General features: G+C 44.4%; 1 protein-coding gene across 5 annotated transcripts in view; it reads left to right on the forward strand.

Moving 5' to 3' along the window:
• The window catches only part of LOC110498424 (uncharacterized), a 46,038-nt gene that overhangs the window by 26,538 nt on the left and 13,500 nt on the right, over positions 1 to 6,000 (forward strand). For 4 of the 5 annotated variants that reach the window (XR_016483019.1, XR_016483020.1, XM_090183333.1 and 1 more), the window contains exon 5: positions 5,916 to 6,000. This exon is cut by the window's right edge and continues 18 nt beyond it. The gene's annotated coding sequence lies outside the window, so the exon portion shown is untranslated. Of the gene's footprint in view, positions 1 to 5,915 lie in introns of those variants that run through there. The other variant, XM_090183334.1, reaches the window with a different exon arrangement.

Here is a 6,000-nt window from a genome sequence, read left to right on the forward strand (position 1 = left end):
AGTGGCTTCCATCTGGCCAGGCAGCCAGTGGCTTCCAGTTTGGCCGGGCAGACAGCTTTAGGAAGAGTCTTAGTGGTTCCAGATTTCTTCCATTTAAGAATGATGGAGGCCACTGTGTTCTTGGGGACCTTCAATGCTGTAGAAATATTTTGGTACCCTTCCCCAGATCTGTGCCTCCGCACAATCTTGTCTCTGAGCTCAATTCCTACAACCTCATGGCTTGGTTTTTGCTCTGACATGAACTGTCAACTGTGGGACCTTATATAGACAGGTGTGTGCCTTTCCAAATCATGTCTAATAAATGTAATTTACTACAGGTGGACTCCAATCAAGTTGTAGAAACATCTCAAGGATGATCAATGGAAACAGGAAGCACCTGAGCTCCATTTAGAGTCTCAAAATTAAAGGGTCTGAATACTTATGGAAATTGGTTATTTTTGTTTTTAATACTTTTACAATAATGTCGAAAAACTGTTTTTTGCTTTGTCATTATGTGTTACTGTGTGTAGATTAAGGAAAACATTTAATAAATTTTAGAATAAGTCTTGTAACGTAACAATATGTGGAAAAAGTGAAGGGGTCTGAATACTTCCCAAATGCATTGTGTCTATGTGTATATGTAGTTAGCCAGCCGACTACTGGATGATCCAACTTTCAAAACGAGTCCTTTTTTGGTTAACCACAGAATCTAAATCAAATCAAATCAAATGTATTTATATAGCCATTCGTACATCAGCTGATATCTCAAAGTGCTGTACAGAAACCCAGCCTAAAATCCCCCAAACATCAAGCAATGCAGGTGTAGTAGCACGGTGGCTAGGAAAAACTCCCTAGAAAGGCCAAAACCTAGGAAGAAACCTAGAGAGGAACCAGGCTATGTGGGGACAGCCACAGCAGACAACAAACTAGGTAGCCACAGCAGTCAACTAGCTAGGTAGCCACAGCAGTCCAACTAGCTAGCTAGCCACAGCAGTCCAACTAGCTAGGTAGCCACAGCAGTCCAACTAGCTAGCTAGCCACAGCAGTCCAACTAGCTAGCTAGCCACAGCAGTCCAACTAGCTAGCTAGCCACAGCAGTCCAACTAGCTGTTTTTAATACTTTTACAATAATGTCGAAAAACTGTTTTTTGCTTTGTCATTATGTGTTACTGTGTGTAGATTAAGGAAAACATTTAATCAATTTTAGAATAAGTCTTGTAACGTAACAATATGTGGAAAAAGTGAAGGGGTCTGAATACTTCCCAAATGCATTGTGTCTATGTGTATATGTAGTTAGCCAGCCGACTACTGGATGATCCAACTTTCAAAACGAGTCCTTTTTTGGTTAACCACAGAATCTAAATCAAATCAAATCAAATGTATTTATATAGCCATTCGTACATCAGCTGTTATCTCAAAGTGCTGTACAGAAACCCAGCCTAAAATCCCTCAAAACGAGTCCTTTTTTGGTTAACCACAGAATCTAAATCAAATCAAATCAAATGTATTTATATAGCCATTCGTACATCAGCTGTTATCTCAAAGTGCTGTACAGAAACCCAGCCTAAAATCCCCCAAACATCAAGCAATGCAGGTGTAGTAGCACGGTGGCTAGGAAAAACTCCCTAGAAAGGCCAAAACCTAGGAAGAAACCTAGAGAGGAACCAGGCTATGTGGGGACAGCCACAGCAGACAACAAACTAGGTAGCCACAGCAGTCAACTAGCTAGGTAGCCACAGCAGTCCAACTAGCTAGCTAGCCACAGCAGTCCAACTAGCTAGGTAGCCACAGCAGTCCAACTAGCTAGCTAGCCACAGCAGTCCAATTAGCTAGCTAGCCACAGCAGTCCAACTAGCTAGCTAGCCACAGCAGTCCAACTAGCTAGCTAGCCACAGCAGTCAACTAGCTAGGTAGCCACATCAGTCAACTAGCTAGGTAGTCACAGCAGTCCAACTAGCTAGCTAGCCACAGCAGTCCAACTAGCTAGCTAGCCACAGCAGTCCAACTAGCTAGCTTGGTAGCCACAGCAGTCAACTAGCTAGCTTGGTAGCCACAGCAGTCAACTAGCTAGCTAGCCACAGCAGTCAACTAGCTAGGTAGCCACAGCAGACAACTAGCTAGGTAGCCACAGCAGTCAACTAGCTAGGTAGCCACAGCAGTCAACTAGCTAGCTAGCCACAGCAGTCAACTAGCTAGCTAGCCACAGCAGTCCAACTAGCTAGCTAGCCACAGCAGTCCAACTAGCTAGCTAGCCACAGCAGTCCAACTAGCTAGCTAGCCACAGCAGTCCAACTAGCTAGCTTGGTAGCCACAGCAGTCAACTAGCTAGCTTGGTAGCCACAGCAGTCAACTAGCTAGCTAGCCACAGCAGTCAACTAGCTAGGTAGCCACAGCAGACAACAAACTAGGTAGCCACAGCAGTCAACTAGCTAGGTAGCCACAGCAGTCCAACTAGCTAGGTAGCCACAGCAGACAACAAACTAGGTAGCCACAGCAGACAACAAACTAGGTAGCCACAGCAGTCAACTAGCTAGCTAACCACAGCAGACAACAAACTAGGTAGCCACAGCAGTCAACTAGCTAGGTAGCCACAGTAGTCCAACTAGCTAGGTAGCCACAGCAGTCAACTAGCTAGGTAGCCACAGCAGTCAACTAGCTAGGTAGCCACAGCAGTCAACTAGCTAGGTAGCCACAGCAGTCCAACTAGCTAGCTAGCCACAGCAGTCCAACTAGCTAGCTAGCCACAGCAGTCCAACTAGCTAGGTAGCCACAGCAGTCAACTAGCTAGCTAGCCACAGCAGTCCAACTAGCTAGGTATCCACAGCAGTCAGCTAGCTAGGTAGCCACAGCAGTCAACTAGCTAGGTAGCTACAGCAGTCCAACTAGCTAGGTATCCACAGCAGTCCAACTAGCTAGGTATCCACAGCAGTCCAACTAGCTAGGTAGCCACAGCATGTGTTAATGTGTGTAGTCAACTAGCTAGGTAGCCACAACAGTCAACTAGCTAGATAGCCATTTAGCTTTCTAGAACATTCACTTTTGTAAACAGTTAACATGCCAATTAGTTACCACATGTTATTGTCAAGAGAGTAGCTAGCAAACAACAATAAATGCCAAATAACAGCTTAAAACTCACTGTTAACAGAGTAGCTAGCAAACAACAAATGCTAATCTACTGGAGGGCAAATAAATCAGATTTGACCGTTCAGACAAGTCACATGGCCAGGAATCAGATTTGACCGTTCAGACAAGTCACATGGCCAGGAATCAGATTTGACCGTTCAGACAAGTCACATGGCCAGGAATCAGATTTGACCGTTCAGACTTCAAACGACCTACGAAGGGGGTTTGAAAGGTCCGATTCCACACGCTTTCTGGCTGTTCAGGACAAAGAACAGATTCAAATCGAATCTGCAAACAAATAGGATTTTAGTCACTTCAACAAGGCTTTAGACTGAACACACACGTTGGATGAGTTGGTGTCGGTGGAGAAGAATGCAGAGTACTTTTCCAGTTTGTGTTGACTGCATCAATAGCCGATACCACCAGTTAGCTGCCTCTGCTGCCACAACACAACGCACGGGGAGAGATATGAGGGTGATACGTTGTCTTGTCTCTCCCCAGATTCTATCCACACGTGTGGTGTGAGTTTGTGAGACGACGTCTTTCATGCAGGTTTAGTGTTGAGGTCAAACACCTCCCCACCTCCCCCCCCCCCCTCTCCCTTGACCAATCAAAGCATTTAGCTACATAAGCAGCCACCTGTCTGACTAAAACATAGGTTTGACCCCCCCACCCTCTCTCCCTCTCTCCCTTTCCCCCCTCTCTCCCCCTCCCTCTCTCTCCCTTTCCCCTCTCTCTCCACCCCTCACCTCTCTCTCCACCCCTCACCTCTCTCCCCTCCCCTCCCCTCTCTCCCCCTCACCTATCTCTCCTCTCTCCCCCTCACCTCTCTCTCCTCTCTCCCCCTCTCCTCTCTCCCCCTCACCTCTCTCTCCTCTCTCCCCCTCTCCTCTCTCTCCTCTCCCCCTCCCCTCTCTCTCCCTCTCCCCTCTCTCTCCCCCTCTCCTCTCTCCCCTCTCTCTCCTCTCCCCCCCTCCCCTCTCTCTCCCCCTCCCCTCTCTCTCCCCCTCTCCTCTCTCCCCCTCCTCTCTCTCCCCCTCCCCTCTCTCCCCTCCTCTCTCCCCTTTTCATGTCTTTAACCCTCTCAGTTGTAAATCCTACAGAAGTTAGTCACTAATAGCCAATCTGCAGTCTTTGTTGTGTTGACTGGATTAAACTGTGGGTCCGTTTCCTGGTACGGAGGGAGTACCCAGTTTATAATTGCAGGGAGACCCAGCTGAGGTATTGTGGGGAAAATCCCAGTTATTAAAACTGAAGAGCCAGAGAGGGAGTACGACTGAGAGAGAAAAGGGTTTTGAGAGGTTCTAGAACTTTCATTCTGGGTTTAGAGAGAAGGGTTCTAGAACATTCATTCTGGGTTTAGAGAGAAGGGTTCTAGAACATTCATTCTGGGTTTAGAGAGAAGGGTTCTAGAACATTCATTCTGGGTTTAGAGAGAAGGGTTCTAGAACTTTCATTCTGGGTTTAGAGAGAAGGGTTCTAGAACATTCTAAAGCCCGCAGAGCAATGTATGCAATAAAAATGAAATTATTCAAAATCAACATCCCAATTAGAATTTGGACTAAAATATTTGACAGTGTAATCCTACCAATAGCACTTTATGGAAGTGAGGTTTGGGGGCCACTCAATAAACTGGATTTTAAAATGTGGGACAAACATCCAATTGAAGCCCTACATGCAGAATTCTGTCGGAAAATTCTACAAGTCCAGAGAAATACACCAACTAATGCATGTAGGGCAGAATTGGGCCGTTTTCCAGTAATAATGAAAATACAGAAAAGATCATTAAAATTTTGGCTACATCTAAATTCAAGTCCAAATTCGAGTCTGCAATTTAAAGCACTTCAAGCCCAAGAGCTGAGCCCAGAAACGAGCCCTCTCAGTCAGCTGGTGTTGGACCTCACCAACCAAGCTGACGCCAGCACTGCTTCAAAAGAAAGAATTCCAATAAGCAAAATTATGAACCAATCAAAGGAATCATATTTACAATACTGGAAAAACGAAACAAAATCCCAAAGCCGACTAAATTGCTATCTGACCCTAAACAGAGAATATGAATTGGCTGATTATCTCTACTCTGTCAGAGATACGAAGCAGAGACAGATCCTTACCAAGTACAGGCTGAGTGACCACCGATTGGCAATAGAAACCGGCAGACATAAAAAGACATGGCTACCCAAAGAGGAGCGTGTATGTGGTCACTGCATGACAGGGGAGGTAGAGACAGAGATGCACTTTCTCCTTTACTGTGATAAATATTCCTCACAAAGAGATTCATTATTCACAGAAATGACTACATATATTCCAAATTTTTACAAATTGAACCCAGAGGAAAAACTAAGAATACTCATGGGCGAAGGAGCAATGGCTCCTCTTGCAGCCAAATATGTATTTTCCTGCCATAGCCTGAGGGACACTGAATAATAACATCTGCATAGTAAACAGTAACTTACTTATTATTACAATTATTGTTATTACTATAATTATTAATGTTTACTGTAGACTGTTACCATTTTATTGTTATTATTTTTGTATTTAATTTTGTATTATTATTTACTACCATTTTATATTATTATTTGCTATCATTTATAATTTTGTTACAATGTATATTGTATACATTGGTGCTTTGGCAATATTGACACAATGTTTTTCATGCCAATAAAGCAGCTTGAATTTGAATTTGAATTTGACATTCTGGGTTTAGATAGAAGGGTTCTAGAACATTCTGGGTTTAGATAGAAGGGTTCTAGAACTCTCATCCATCCATCCGTCCTTTGACTTGCCTAGTTAAATAAAGACTCTGTCTGTCCCAGGTCCAACCAGGACATAATAGAGGATATTCGCTATGGCAACAGTCAGTCCTACGGAGCGGAGCTTCTTAAAGAGCTGCTCAAACTA

Source organism: Oncorhynchus mykiss, chromosome 9 (assembly GCF_057628025.1).
Source record: "Oncorhynchus mykiss isolate SJ-2025 chromosome 9, ASM5762802v1, whole genome shotgun sequence".
Classification (NCBI taxonomy): Eukaryota; Metazoa; Chordata; class Actinopteri; order Salmoniformes; family Salmonidae; genus Oncorhynchus; species Oncorhynchus mykiss.